General features: G+C 42.6%; 1 protein-coding gene across 7 annotated transcripts in view; it reads left to right on the top strand.

Annotated features, from left to right (window-relative positions):
* The window catches only part of Traf3 (TNF receptor associated factor 3), a 102,108-nt gene that overhangs the window by 47,066 nt on the left and 38,955 nt on the right, over positions 1-16,087 (top strand). For 4 of the 7 annotated variants that reach the window (XM_029540588.1, XM_021202216.2, XM_021202218.2 and 1 more), the window contains one exon: positions 9,814-9,924. The gene's annotated coding sequence lies outside the window, so the exon portion shown is untranslated. Of the gene's footprint in view, positions 1-6,813; positions 6,959-9,778; positions 9,925-16,087 lie in introns of all 7 variants that reach the window. The other 3 variants (XM_029540592.1, XM_029540590.1, XM_029540589.1) reach the window with 3 other exon arrangements.

Raw genomic sequence — 16,087 nt, forward strand, 5'->3', positions numbered from 1 at the left:
CCTTTCCTTTCCTTTCCTTTCCTTTCCTTTCCTTTCCTTTCCTTTCCTTTCCTTTCCTTTCCTTTCCTTTCCTTTCCTTTCCTTTCCTTTCCTTTCCAAGGATTTTAGGTTCCACCAAGAAATCCTTTTTCCATCTTTGCTAGATTTTCAAACTATCGATTACTTCTATTTTCTTCCTTTTTCTTGGAATAAATGACTTTTTATGGCCTAAGTGGGTCCTTCCTTGTTGGATTTGCATTTGCATTCAAATACAGAGCTTAAGAGGATGAGGTCATTTAAAAAAACTAGTAACACACTGACTTATAGGCAGTCCTCTTAAATTTTGTTTTCCACTGAGTGCTAGACCAGGCAAAAAGTGTTAGCATTCAGAATTAGTAGGTTGTGTTTCCTGCTGGTGTCTGACTTGCTTGCCAGCCTGCATGTGAAAGGTGGGACTGACCATGGCCATAGCTCCTTCTGTGCCTCTGTCTTCCAGGCAAGCCTGTTGCCTGACTTGCTTAACAACTGTCTAACCTATCTCCAACCTTTATCCCCCAGATTTTTTTCAGCAACATTTATTAATGTAGCTATTTTATTCATATAAGGAATGTTGACTGAATATTTGAAAACTTCTTTTACACTGTGCATTAGAAAAGAAATAAATGATGTAGAAAATATGTGGGAACTGAGTGAGAGTTCCTTGGTTCTTATGTAGACAGGTGACTTTTGCCTATTTATAATGTTGATTCAGTGGAATTAGGAGCTGGGACTGTTTGGAAAACAAGATGGCTCATTTCAGAAGTATAGTTATTCTGTAAAACCAAGACAGTAAACTTGTCAGCCTTTGGCTTATGATTGAACTGACGTGCTTGGAGACTGGGTCCCGAGACCTTAGAGTAAGTTGACTTGATGTCAGTGCTTCAGATAGCTGCTTGGTGTTCCTCATAGACTAATGTAAATTATTACCTCTGGTGGTTTGGATGCGAATGGCCCCCACAGGCTCATAATATTTGAATGCTTAGTCACCAGGGAATGGCACATGTGAAAGGATTATAAAAATTCCTTGTTGAAGGAAGTGTGTCACTGGGGGTGGGCCTTGAGGTTTCAAAAGCTCACACCAGGCCTAGTATCTCACCTCGCCTTCTGTGTCTGTCTATCTCTCTTTCTCTTTCTGTCTACTGCTCAGGGTATAGCTCTCAACTACTTCTCCAGCACCATGCTGCCTGCCATGCATGCTGCCCTACTCCTCACCATGATCGTAATAAGCAAGCCACCAGTTGTTTTTTGGTTTTTGTTTGTTTTGTTTTCCAAGACAGGCTTTCTCTGTGTAGCTCTGGCTGTCCTGCAACTCTCTTTGTAGACCAGGTTGGCCTTGAACTCACAGAGATCCATCTGCCTCTGCTTCCCGAGTGCTGGGATTAAAGGTGTGTAGCACCACCGCCCGACTAGTTAAATGCTTTTAAGAGTTGCATGTTCATGCTGTCTCTTCATGGCAATGGAACAGTAACTAAGACATCACCTAAGCCCCACTTGACTGCATTTTGCTTTATTTGCAGACATGCATTGTGCGTGTATATTTCATGACTATAGGAAAGTTTTAATTCTCTTAGTACTATCCTGTCTACAAAGTGCTTTTTCTTTAAGCTAATTTATATCCATTTGATAGTTGCCTTTGATAGGGTGGGAACACGCACATACATATGTGGCCATTGGCTGAAAATGATGGGAGCGTTCTCTGTTTCCCAGACGTCACTGAGGAAAAAAAATTGATAATTCCTGTTGGCATTGGTCTTCATTATGCTCCATGGGAAAGTTATTCCTGGAACCTTCTGTGTGCTCTAGGATAGGAATAACAGGACTAGATCTCTGGCAGGGCCAGGGGAGGCAAATAGTATAGAATTTATGGGGATACCCAAAGCATTAGCAGTTAAAATTAATGATATTTTAATGTAATACTTAAAAAATCAAATTAAATGATATCTGTTGGCAAACAAAAATTTTAGGTAAAGGTGATATTAGTATTGATTATTTCTCTCACATAGCACTGTGACTGGTGCTGTTTATAAAATGTTGCTCTGCTCTTCTTCAGGGCCCTCCCCATTCATTTTCATCTTCTCTGTTACTGTACCTTTTACATAGTCCCTTACAATTTGTGCCGGAGGCGAGTCTCGACTTCACCCAAATCTAGAACAGACCATCTTAAACAACGTAGAACCTGGACAGACTGTGAAACAATAGCTTTTAGATATTTGTACAAGGCAGATTCAGACTATGTCTTCTGAAACACGGAAACCAGGAGAAAAGGCTGAATGAACGGCACACAGCTCTTCCCTGAGCAGGCACAGTGTGGCTCTCTCTGTAAAGAGCATTGAGCAACTACAGAGATGCTGGCTTGTTTGGGCTTCTCAGTTTCTGCCTTAACCATTCTACTATCACATGTGCTTCTTCTGAAAGCGAGAACGTAATGAACAAGTGTAGATTTGCTCTAGCAAAGCTTCATAATAAAAGTAGCAGCAAGGTGGATTCGACCTTCAAGAATCTTTCTGAATTCAGAGGCAGTTTCTACACTTCAGGTAAGGGGGAGAACAGCCAGAGTCCACCAGCCTCCCTCACATGTTACAAAGCTGAGCACAGTTGGGAAGGGGAGTTGCCTAGAACTACAGGAGTCTGCACAGTGACCCTGAAGTCTGGATTGTCACATACACAGAGACATTCCTAAGAGCCAGAGAAAGCCACCACCAAGAGCAGACTATCACATAGGGTTGGGAATAACTGTCCTCCAACCACAGTGGTGTCAGCTAAATCCTTTGATAATTGCCTTTTCACTGTTAGCAGGAAAGAACAGCTTTTCACCCTGGGCAAGGGTAGCCAGCTCACAAGGGTATAACCTGGTAGGTTGCTTTAGCTCGAAGTTGCTTCAGGTTTTCTCTAGCCAAGTCTATGTAACTTATCTGTATACAAAGAATGAAACCCAGGATCTTAAAAAGGTATAGTAAGGGCTGGGGATTGGGGCACAGTGTGAGAAAGAGTGCTTAGTGTAGACAGGGCTCTGAGTTTGATTCCCACCACTAAAGAAAAACTCAACAAAAGCGAAACAACAGCTTTATTTTTAGAGAGAATAGCAAGTTTTCATGGTTCTGGGTCAAGGAACATAGCTCAATAGTAGAGTGCTTGCCCGGTGTGCATGAGGCCCTGTGTTCAGTCTCCAGCCCTTGAGAGGAAAGGATAACTCAGTAAAATGCAGTACTTTATAAAGTAGTGTATTAGTAGTGTATGAAGCACACATTTAGTGGGGTCTGGAGAGGCGGCTCATGGCCGAGAGCAGCGTTGGTCTTGGAGAGGACTGGAGACAGTCACGAGCACTTATGTCACGTCAGGTCAGGCAGTTCACAAGTACCTGTAACTAGCTCCAGGGATCCAGGGCTCTTTTCTGGCTTCCGTGTCTGCCTGTACATAGATATATAAGGCAGATCATTCACACACATAAAGTAAGAGGTTTTGTTTTAAAGAAAAAAAGAGGACGGATCTTAAGCAGTTAGAAGAAATGATATTTTACAAGGGAACTGAGGTAATTTTAACAGCACATCAGATCTTCTGTAAACCAAAAGAGAGTTGGCTTATGTGTGAAATACTGAAAGAAAAACAAAACCTTAATTCCAAATCTTAACTTCAAATTTTGTACCTAGCAAAAACATCTTTCTGAAATAAAAAGAGAGATTTTTTTCGTCCAAGAAAAGCTAACATAAGAGCACAGAGGAGTCTGAGGCAGGAGGATTGCAAGTTCAAGGCCAACCTGGGCTACATAGTGAGATACTATCTTCAAAACAAAAACAATTAAGAAAACACCAACAACTGAAAAGAAAAACAGAATTACATTACAAGAAATACAAAGGGCATTCAGATAGATGGAGAAGACAATGTGACAGGAACTCAAAATGGTCCATAAAGGGTTCATTTTTACTTTTAAGTAGTTCTTACTGACTGCTCTTCCAAAGGTCCTGAGTTCAATTCCCAGCAAGCACATGGTGGCTCACAACCATCTATGATGAGATCTGGTGTCCTCTTCTGGCCTGTAGACATACATGCAGGCAGAGTGCTGTATGCATAATAAATAAATAAATAAATAGATAGATAGATAAATCTTTTAAAAATTGACTAAAATGAAAATTAATGTATTTTGGATGTTGTAAAGGTAAAATAAACGATAACTGAAAAGGTAGAGGGAAGAAATGCAAGTCTGAAGTTGGTAAGGTTTTATTTGTTATTGTTTTGCTGTTTTGTTGATTTTTGAGGCAGTTTCTGTATATCTTAGACTGGCGTGGAGTCTGTTGATCCTCCAGTCTCAGCTCTCTGAATGCTAAGATCAGAGGAATGTGCCACCGTGCCTAAGTACAGAGCTCTGTGGGGTTCTAGACAGAAACATTGAAAATGTGTGTTGTATCGGGGAAAGAATCTAATGGCAACTGTAGGGCTGTCAGGAGAGCATAGCAGGTGAAGGCTGGGGACCGAAGTCCTGTCCCTGGGACACACACAGTGGAAGTAGACGGCCAGCCCTGCCGGATGTCCTCTGATGTCCACACTCCCTGTACACATTCTCTAAACAAACACCATTAAAAAAAAACAAAACAAAACCTTAAAATATTTGAAAAAAAACTTAATTAAAAATGCTTGAAAGAAGACTGTGTACACGATATTTTATTGGTAAGTCATGCTAACTGTTTAAAAGAAAGACTCTTGTGGCTAGAGAGATGGTTCAGTTGTTAAGAGGGCTTGGTCTCTTGCAGAGAACCTGGGTTCAGTTTCTAGCACCCACATAGTGGCTCACAGTTCCAGGGGATCCAGTGCCCTCTTCAGACCTCTGCAGGCACCAGGCATACACACAGTGCCCATACGTACATGTAAGCAAAACATATAAACATGAAGTAAACCTAAAAATAGGAAAAAATATTAACTGGACAAAGGCTTTTTCAAAATATAGGAAACTTTTTCTAATAGATTCTGCAAAGCTGACACTGTCCTAATTACAAGAGACTTAATTACTAATTACAGACAGGACTTAATGAAGACAAACTTCTGTGACATCAGCAAAGCACAGAAAAATTCCCCATACATTGGCAAATCAGATCTACATAGCAACAGATAAAGATGTTATGCCGCAGTGGTTAGGAGAAGTTTATCTCAGGAATGAAGGGTTAGTTTAATAGTGGAAAGTCCATTGTGGCCAACTGGAGTAATAGAGCAAAGAGAAAAATCAAAGTGATGCAGAAGTGGAAAATAGAAAACACAGAAGGCAAATAGAACAATGCTTCAGATGTCAGACAATTTCAGAAGGACAAGGAAAGGAGGGATGGGGTGGCAGGTACAGAAATGTCATGCAAAGATAATGGTTGAAAATGTTCAGACCATATAAAAGACGCTGTCTTAGCTAGGGTTTTACTGCTGTGAAGAGACACCATGACCAAGGCAACTCTTATAAGGACAACATTTAATTGGGGCTGGCTTACAGATTCAGAGGTTCAGTCCATTATCATCATAGCGGTAACAAAGCAGCATCCAGGCAGGCATGGTGCAGGAGGAGCTGAGAGTTCTACATCTTCTTCTGAAGGCTGCTAACAGAAGACTGACTTCCAGCCAGCTAGGATGAGGGCTTTAAAGCCCATGCCCAAAGTGGCACACCTACTCCAACAAGACCACCCCTTCTAATAGTGCCACTCCCTGGGCCAAGCATGTACAAACCATCATAGATGGGAGACTGAAGGCAGGAGGGTCAGGAGTTCAAGTTCATTCTCAGCTCCATTGAGTTTGAGATCACTGTGGACTACACAAATAATGCAAAAATATATACAAATGTCTCAAACAATACAAAAGTTCAGTATCTAACTGAAATCAATGAGTACCATGTTTCTAAATAATAATTCAAAAGGAAAAAAACTGTTTAACTTCCAATGCTTAGGAAGCAGGGATGGGCATGGTAACTAATCCAAAAGAAGGCAACAGGAGTCCCATGTAAAAGCAGACTGAAGCCCAAATGTGAGTAATCACTTCCAGAATAAATGAATTAAGTGTTCCAGTTAAAAGATAAATACAGTGCCGGGTGGTGGTGGCGCATACCTTTAATCCTGGCAATTGGGAGGCAGAGGCAGAAGCAGATGGATCTCTGAGTTCACTGGTCTACAGAGTGAGTTCTAAGACAACCAGGGCTACACAGAGAAACCCTGTCTCGAAAAATAAATAAATTAAATAAAATAAAATTGGAGTTTTAAGTCAGTCCAGCTCATTAGGGACCCTTCGAGGGCATAAGGATTCAGAAATGTTGAAATGAAAATCAGAAAAAACATACTACACAGACACTAACCAGATGTACACTTGTATAAAGTGAGATACAATGCACACGTGGCAGACACAGTGCTGTGGTGAGGGTGTCACACATCTCAGCAGCTTGTTAATGCATTAATTCCCTGCTACACTGAAGTCCTGAACAGCCTGTCCTAGTATGCAGACTCCTTCCACATGGTAATGTAGGGATTCAAGGGTTTTATTTTTTAATTTAAATTTTATTATTATTAATGTGTGTGTATACATGTGTGTGGGCACATGTGTGTGCCTGTGCAACTGTATGTAATGGGCATGTATGTGTGGGCAAGTTTGCTACAGAAAGTGTGTGGCAATCAGAAGACAACTTTGTTTTCTTTCTCTCCTTCCCCCCACTGTACATCAGCTTTGGGGACCACAGCTCAGGTCATCAGGCTGCACGGCAGGGTCTTTATTTACCCTTCGCCTTCTCACCAGCCCAACTGAACTTTTTATCTACCTATCCATTCTCTCATCTCTTAGAACCCTGGGCATGCTCTGCAGGATCGTCTCATATGGGGAAGAGAACATATGTGTGTGATCAGGCCAGACCTGAGAGTGGCACACCTTGCTTATTCTTACATCCATTAGCAGACCTTGGTTCACGAGCCAACAGGACTGTGAGTAGGTGTGTCAGTGGCATGTCATGTATCTGTGTGTCCAGAAGGCTAAGGAAATTATTTGGAGATATACTCAGCTTTCCAGTTTGTAATAATTGAAGTTTCAATTTAAAGGAAAACTAATTATAAATTTGGATAAACCTAATAGTATAACTTTAGAATGGACAAGTAGACATTGAAATCAGTTCTAAGAAAAATGGGCACATTCATAATTATGATGAAGATTTTATACATCGCTACAGTTCATGAAACAAACAAAGTAAATGTAACTGACTTCTAAATCTCTTGTTTAATGTAGCTTATATCATATATCCAAAAATAGCACCAGAGTTATTTTTCAAGTATGTAAAAGTGTTTATAAAAACTGGTCAGTCTTTTTAAAAAAAAAAAAAAGAAATATTTATTTTATGTATGTGAATACACTACAGCTGTCTTCAGACACACCAGAAGAGGGCATTGGATCCCATTACAGATGGTTGAGAGCTACCATGTGGTTGCTGGGAATTGAACTCAGGACCACTGGAAGAGTGGCCAGTGCTCTTAACCACTGAGCCAACTCTCCAGCCCCCAAACTGCTCAGTCTTGCAGTTCCAGTCAGTATCAGGAGATTTCAAAGCACTGGCATAATGCAGATTATAGTATATGACCTCTGTAACTAAGTTATAAGCCAAGAATAAAAAGGTAATTATAGTGCCGGGCGTGGTGGCATGCGCCTTTAATCCCAGCACTCGGGAGGCAGAGGCAGGCGGATTTCTGAGTTTGAGGCCAGCCAGGTCTACAAAGTGAGTTCCAGGACAGCCAGGGCTATACAGAGAAACCCTGCCTCAAAAAACCAAAAAAAAAAAAAAAAAAAAAAAAAGGTAATTATAGAATACAAACAGTTTTAAAAACAAACGTTTGTTGGGCTGATGGTGCATGGCTGTCAGAGCAGTGTTCAGGAAGCAGAAGGAGGGCTACTGAAAGTGTGAGCTAGCCTCATAATCCTAGGGAAGCAATGACTGCTGCAGATGTGAGCTAGCCTCGTAATCATAGGCAAGCCATGGCTACTGCAGATGTGAGCTAGCCTCACAATCCTAGGGAAGCAATGGCTGCTGCAGGTGTAAGCTAGCCTCGTAATCGTAGGGAAGCCATGCTACATAGGAAGACTCATTCAAAAATAAATAATTTTTCATATAACTCATGGTTAAAAGACATTAGTGGAAGCTAGAAGGTATCTTAGGTAGAATAATAAAATCTGTGTGTGGCCAGTTGGAAGCACTAGGTAGGCCACTTGTGGAGACTCCAGCCAGCCGAGGGTCTTCCTTCATGGCCCTTCGGGTTTGCTCTGTTCTGAAGTCAACATTTTACTGGGAGTCGGCTGATGCCATTGTCAGCTGCAGAATTCTTTATGTTGTGTTCACATTCTTTGGGAAATGGAATCTCTTTAAGTAAAAAGTAAAAAATCCGTAAGTTTTGACTTAGGCCATGTTTAGAGAGAGAACATCACAGGTAAGTAAAGCCCAAATCAGGCCTTCCCTAGGCCCAGGGCTGAGGAGCTGCTGGACTCAGCGTGGGGAGTTACATGTGGTGATGAGTTGGGGTGCAAGAATTAAGTTCTGGGCAGTGGTCATCAAATGGAAATTTTTATAAAGTTTATTCAAAATAGCCTCAACTTTGTATTAAGAACTCATAAGCTATTATGCAGCTATTTAGTTAGAAGGATTAATGTACTGATTAGTTCTGTTGGAAAACTAAGCAACAGAAATCCTCACCTATCCTTCTTCTAGGAGTGTAAATTATTATAGCCACTTTGGGAAATAGTTGGCTTCCTTGAGAAGACGTGCCTGGTCCAGAGGTCACTGTCACTGTTGTAGTGTACCAGGGAACTCAAGCATGCTTGAGGCAGTTACAGCAGATCTGACAGGCTCACATTTGCTCTGAAGCAGGGACTTTGGACCAGCGACTGGGGAGCCAAGGTGTACATTTATACTCTGATTTTACATGATAATGGAAACAAAGGGTAGCTCCAGCAATACTAGTGTTGATCACCAAAAAGCAAAATGAAAATATATGTGGCTCACCCAAGGGTGGTGGCTTTTAATCTCAGTATTTGGGAAGCCGAGGCAAGCAGATCTCTTTAAGGTGAGATCAGCCTGGTATATATTCATAGAACATGACTATTTATATAAAATTCTGAAGCAAGCAAAAATAAGGAAAGAACTCCTCAGTATGTACTAGGCTTGTTTAGTTAGGTTCTGACTGTATTAAGAAAAGTGAAGGGGACTAGAGAGGTGGCTGAGCGGTTAAGAGCACTGACTGCTCTTCCAGAGGTCCTGAGTTCAATTCCCAGCAGCCACATGATAGCTTACAACCATCTGTAATGAGTTCTGATGACCTCTTTTGGTGTGTCTGAAGACTGCCATAAGTACACTCATATAAAATAAATAAATAAATAAATAAAATCTTAAAAAAAAAAAAAAAAGTAAAGACATATAGCCGTAAGAGCTAAGGTTTCTTAGAGACTGCAGAAGCTCTGTGGTCAGAGCAAGCGGTCAGGGTTTGTAGTTCTGACTACTCTCCATTCCTCCACCAGGGCTATAGCTGGGCTTCCTGTGTAATAACCATGATCACACTGTATTAATGTTCTCGAACTTTACTGTCTGTAATGATTTAGCATAAAAGAGATTTAAAGGGAAAAAGAATCAGACTTTATAATTTTATTTTTAAAGTGTAGAAAAATTAAAATACATGTTCATATAGAATGATTAAAATATTTATTATGAACTTTGTCATTTTATAAAAATGTATACTTTGAATTTCTGTTTTTTAAAGCATTTACATTTTTCCAGATGATACCTGACCAGGCATTCCTCCTGATTCCCAGGTACAGGGTCCCCATTACGTGAAGGATAAGGCTGGCACTGCTCCGACGTCTCTGTGGAAGCTTCTCCCTCTCTTCTGAGCTTCCCTAGACTCCTTAGAGCGCACGACACAGGTATGTGCCCAGGATCTTTAATGCACATAGGCTTCTTTCTTATGATGCTACCTTTTTGCTTTGTATAAAGATCATCTCGTTGCAGAACCTGCTGAATGTCCTAGCTTCTGTCATCTCAGTTTTGGTCCTAGGCTGGGTTGAGGGTCTGCAGATGTGCCCTTGTGTTTCATTTCTGCTTGACCATATCTTCCAGCTTTCTCTTCTTATTTGTGTGTGTGTGTGTGTGTGTGTGTGTGTGTGTGTGTGTCTATGTTCAAGGGTTTGTGTGTCATTATCAAGTGTTTGTGGAGTCAGAAGAAATCCAGTATAAAGATGCCCTAGAGCTGGAAGTACAGATGCTGTGACTGCCTGATAAGGGCACTGGAATCCAAACTCAGGTCCTGTTTAAAGGCAGTACAGCGCTCTCTCTCTCTCTCTCTCTCTCTCTCTCTCTCTCTCTCTCTCTCTCTCTCTCTCTTTTTTTTTTTTTTTTTTTTTTTGAGACAGGGTTTCTCTGTGTAGCCTTGGCTGTCCTGGAACTCACTCTGTAGACCAGGCTGGCCTCAAACTCAGAAATCCACCTGCCTCTGCCTCCCGAGTACTGGGATTGGCAGTACAGCTCTTAACCACAGAGCCAGCACTTCAGCCTCTTTCAAAAGTTTTTCCAAGCTAGCATTAAACTGTGGTCACAATGGCTAGGGCCTATGGGACTCAGGAATGATTTAGTAACTGTTTGCTTGTTTGTTTTTGTTTGTTTGTTTGTTTGTTTGAAGATAGGGTTTCTCTGTGTAGCCCTGGCTGTCCTGGAACTCACTTTGTAGACCAGCCTGGCTTCAAACTCAGAAATCCGCCTGCCTCTGCCTCCCAAGTGCTGGGATTAAAGGCATGTGCCACCACTGCCTAGCATGATTTAATAACTTTGAAAAAAAGAGTAGTGGAGTTGCCTTGCCAGGCACAGTCTGATAGCTCTGCCACCCCACAAGTGTGCTTCCCAACAACCTGCTGGCCACTGCCCCATATGGGACTACACTTTTGCCTCCTTAACCATCTTTCTCTGGGGACTTGAAAGGGGGAAAAATAACATTTTTTAAAATCTCTAATTTATGATTGTGACTTTTATACTTGGAATTAAGAATCTACAATATGCCGGGCAGTAGTGGCACATGCCTTTAATCCCAGCACTTGGGAGGCAGAGGCAGGTGGATTTCTGAATTTGAGGCCAGCCTGGTCTACAGAGTGAGTTCCAGGGTAGCCAGGGCTACACAGAGAAACCCTATGCCTAAAAACAAAAACAACCCCCCCAAAACAAAAACAAACAGAAAAAAACATAAGAATCTATAGTATGTTACAGCATTAAGATAAAAAAGGGTTTGGAGTATTTGCAAAGTGAGAGTTACTATATGGCTACTTTTGATCAGTTGAATAGTAGCAAGAAAACTGTCACCTAAGTTTCATTTCTAATTGCAGTGTCATTAAGGTGCCTTTCCTCCCCAGCAGTTAACAGTTCTTTTCATTTTTGAAGTGGGGGGATTAACATGTGAGTCTCCTTTTCATGAGAGTCTTTCTACACCCCCCCCCCCAATTCCCTTGGATATTGTATGCTGTAAAGTCTAGACTGGTCTGTGCCCAGAGCTTCCCCTACCTGTCTGTGGCCATTGGCCCGGAATGTGTGGCAGGTGGGTAGCTGTGGAGACTGGCTTACTGGCTTTATTAGCCCTCCTTGTAGTCCTTCAGTGCTGGTGTGCGCCTGTGTCAGCAGGCACAGGGACTGCTCCTGCAGAGCGTCACTGTTCTTTTTCTTGTAGTCTTCCTTGAGCAACTGAAATGTTTCTGTATTATTGTGTCAGTATATACTTCATTAGGTATTGGCTTATTCTAAGAGACAGTTCAAATTGAAACAGGATAAATACATGCCTGAGTATTTCTGTAAGTTCTCAGCCATATGGTTCTGCCATCACCTGGGTTATTGTATGTGTAAGTGTCTCTTATTTCCTCAGATGAGGGATGAGATGAGAGCCATACCCAAGCTATGCAAATACACAGCTCGTATTGAGACCAGAGTGTTTCCTTCTCTGTTCTAACTATCCTTAGACATAGGCCTAGAAGCTTCTAGCTTCTGTACAATCTAATCTTCCAAGCTGACTGATTCACTCTGACTTCTTTCTACTTCTGCCTGAATTGCTAAATTTGGCAACCTGTTCTAGTCTTCTGGCTCCTTCTCATCCTCTGGTTTGTTCTGTCTTCACCTGTGTCTAGCTTGTTCTCTCTGCAACCTGCCTCTGTGAAACTGCTATACACATACACACGCCACCCTTTTTTCCTCTCTTGCTGTTCTGTGTAGCCTCTCTTTGCTGTGCTGTGAATTGGGCATATCCTATCTCTGACTCATTTGTCTGCTCCTCAATTAGATGTCACTTTCAAATATGGGTGCTTCCTTCTACAAACTAACCTCACTTTTATTAAAGGTGTGTCTTAACGACTTGTCTGTATTCCAGCCACATCACACTGTAATCCAGGGTGTGTCTATATTCGAGCTGCATCACATAGACTAGAAGGGCTTTGGATGTGATCCCTTGTCAGAGCAGCCATGTTGCTGGATTAAAATCCCTCTACAGGTTATAACCAGTTGTGAATTGAATTGTGTTTTTAGGTATTCTTAGAGGTGGTCAGTTGCCACTTGTGCCCAGCAGTCCCTCCTGATTGCTAGCTACAGTGTCTGGCCTGTGGCAGAGCCTCTCCTCCTTGCTTTCTGGTCTTAGTAGGTGCTCTCTCCTCATCTTGAACTTCTTTGTTGCCACCTGCAACTGCCTGTTTTTCTCAGCAACCCTGGTGTCCTTTGTAGGAAGTGGGATCTTGAGGCCCCAGGACTCTTGCCACTGTGGGCACTCATACTGTGGGAGCTTGCTGATGTGGGCACATGCCAGTGTGGGCTCTCTGATGTGAATGTACCTTACTAAGACAAGCAGTCCCTGCAGAACCATCAGCTGGTTGCACAGTTAGATGCACTCATTTTACTGGGTTTAGAGAAAGAAGTTCTTTTTCATTTTATTTGTATTGTGTCTTTACAAAACTTCTTCATGATTCCAAGACACAATTAAATACTTTTCAGAAATCTTAGCTTCTAATCCTTCATCATAGTGACCAAGAAAATAGGTAGCTAGCATTTTTCATGTGTTTCAGGTGGAGAAGGGTTGTTAACTTTCTTAAGGACCCGTACCCTTCCCAGGTAGAGCCGTGCCAGGTGTCCAGAGCAGAGGAAAGGGTTTGGATTAGAGCGCCCGTCAGAAATGGGGAATTAGATAGAGCGCAAGGGGCTTATGAAAGCTATCGACTGGAGTGCCGCATTTTACTCTGAAAGAGTTTGGCTTAAACACTGTAAGCACCTCCTTAATATGGCCATGTTTCTTGCTCTTTGAATCCATTTTCCTATAAGGTTAACATTTTAGGAAAGGGAGTTACAGCCCATCCACCCCCTTCCCCACTCCACCCACTCCCTTTCTGGTAGACCAACAGTTTCCCCTGAGAAGGTGCTGCCTGCTGCTGCTGGAGGCCTGCAGAGTGGCTTGGCCCTGGGCTCTGCTCCTTCCTCTGTCCAGAGGCAGGCTCCAGCTGTAGGCCAGGAGAACTGTGGGCCTGCATCTCATCTGAGAGGGCTGAGCAGAGCTTTAAACCTCCTAGATTGTAGTGCTGGAGAGATGGTTTAGCAGCTAAGAACACTGCACTCTTCCAGAATACCTGGCTTTGGTTCCAGCACCAGCGGTTAGTTAATCATTGCCTGTAATTTCACTTCTGGGAATCCAGTGCCATCATCTTCATACTTCCCTATGTAGCATGTGTGTGGTGCACATATAGGCGAGATAAAGCACAGATGCATAAAAGGTAAAAATAATTAAATTTTAAAAGTCAATATCCTAAGTTGTATGACTCAAGGAGTAATGCAGAGCTCTAAGTGCTATTTTCTTACCATTGTAAGCTCTTACCTTTATTTAGTTCTTTGATCCTGTCCGTTTGGGCAAGTTGGTCTGTCTCTCATTCTCTTTTTGAAGAGGGCTTTTACTAAGATGACTAGTCTTTTTTTTTTTTTTTTTTTAAAGATTTATTTATTATATGTAAGTACACTGTAGCTGTCTTCAGACTCTCTAGAAGCGGGAGTCAGATCTTGTTACGGATGGTTATGAGCCACCATGTGGTTGCTGGGATTTGAACTCTGGACCTTCGGAAGAGCAGTCGGGTGCTCTTACCCACTGAGCCATCTCACCAGCCCAGATGACTAGTCTTAAGTTGACTGATTTAGAAGCTCCGTGAGATCATACCTCTGGATGTATTTATACGTTTCCAGAAGGACTGGCTAAAGGAGGAGAGTCTATGGGGTATGCACTGCCTGGGGTGGGAGAGCAAGTACAAGGAGAGAGGGAGTTGGGCTCTTCTCCCTGCTCCTGACTGCAGTGCTGTGTGACAGCTCTCTCACGTTCTTACTGCCATGCCTGCCCTCTCCACAGCACTCCACTGAACCTTCAGATGGTGAGCTAAAATAATAGAGCAGCCACTGACGAGAAACTAAAACCCTGTCTGTGCTCTGCCCACTTGCTTGCATGGTCTCTCTCCTAGACTTTGCAGGGTAGGGCCAGGGGCCTCTGCCACAGTTAGCATCTGGCATCAGGAGTCACCAGGGAGCTGCTGTACCAGAGCACATGCACAGGTGCAGGTTTCCAGGAGGCATCTGTACTGTCTGTCAGCACACCTGTCTTCCACCACCTCCCTCCCCATCATCACTGCCTCACTGCGGGGCACTGTCCCCTACTAGACTGGACCTCAGGCTGTTTCTCTGCACGAGTGCCTGTTCATCCTTTCTTGCTGGCAGGAGCCATTTTCTTTGTTTATCTGATGCTTCCCTTTTTTGGATTTCCCCAGGCTTTCCAGTTCTGTGGAACATTCTTTTGTCAGCAAATGTACTTTTGTTTTTAGTTTCTAAGCTCAAAATTAAAATGTAGCCAAGTCACAGGAGTAGAGACCTTAATGCTGAAGGCAGAGGGAGTGTGCAGTCACCATTCGTTCTGCTGCATCACATGTGTAAGCCAGGCATCTAAGGAGGCTGACTAGAAACTGTAGAAGCTCTGTCCTCTAAGGAGGCTGACTAGAAACTGTAGCTCTGTCCTCAGAAGATTACACGTATTGCATGCTGGATTAAATAAGGCCTTCAGATACAGTCAGTTCCCACCTGAAAATACAGCAGCTTGGAAGCAGAGTACTCAGTCTGCATGAAGTGCAGCAGCATCCCGTCTGGAGCTAGAATACCTAGCTACGCCAGGACGAGGGCTCTGGGGCTGCTCACTGCTGCTCACTGCTGGCCGTGGCTCCTCCTCAGGCTCTACTCAGGTGTGTGTGTGAGTGGCTAAGTGCCATGTTCTAACCATGCAGTTCCTGTCACTGTAACTCCTTGCCTAGGGGCACCATCATTTCTGTTCTGTAAAAGCTACCTCTTTGTGTGTCAAAAGCAAACATTCTTTTCCCACTTGATTTTCTTGAGGTTGGAAAGGGAGGTGTTGGCAATAGCCCCAGGTTCCATCCTGTGGGTGACCTTCTGTGTCACCCAGACTTGTATGTGTTTAGCTTCTGAGCATTGGAGAGACTCCATGTTATTTCCTCACTTGGGCTCTTACATGGTTAACAAAACCTTCAATGTTCTTCAAATGCTGTCTTTAATGAATTTGACTGAACCAGCATACATTTTTCTTCAGTAAAATAAGTATAGAATTTTATTAGCTTATGATCGCTAAATCTAAATTTTAAGACAGAGGTACACTATGTGTATAGCCATGTAAAAATAAGTGAAATAAGAGTATTTCTATCCAGTCATGAAATCTGATCACAGTTTCCACAGTCTTCTGTTTGGAGAGTTTCCAAAGACACATTTTGCTATTTCTTCTGATGATTGTGCATAGCCTGCAGGTGTCACATGGGGGTTCCCAGGAATGTCCTTGTGTCAAACATTTTAGTAATAATGTAGCTGTCTTAACTATGGGAACTTGGGCTGGTGAGATGACTCAGTGAGTAAGAGCACCCGACTGCTCTTCCAAAGGTCCAGAGTACAAATCCCAGCAACCACATGGTGGCTCACAACCATCCGTAACAAGATCTGACGCCCTCTTCTGGAGTGTCTGAAGACAGCTACAGTGTACTTACA

Source organism: Mus pahari, chromosome 7 (genome assembly GCF_900095145.1).
Source record: "Mus pahari chromosome 7, PAHARI_EIJ_v1.1, whole genome shotgun sequence".
NCBI lineage: Eukaryota > Metazoa > Chordata > Mammalia > Rodentia > Muridae > Mus > Mus pahari.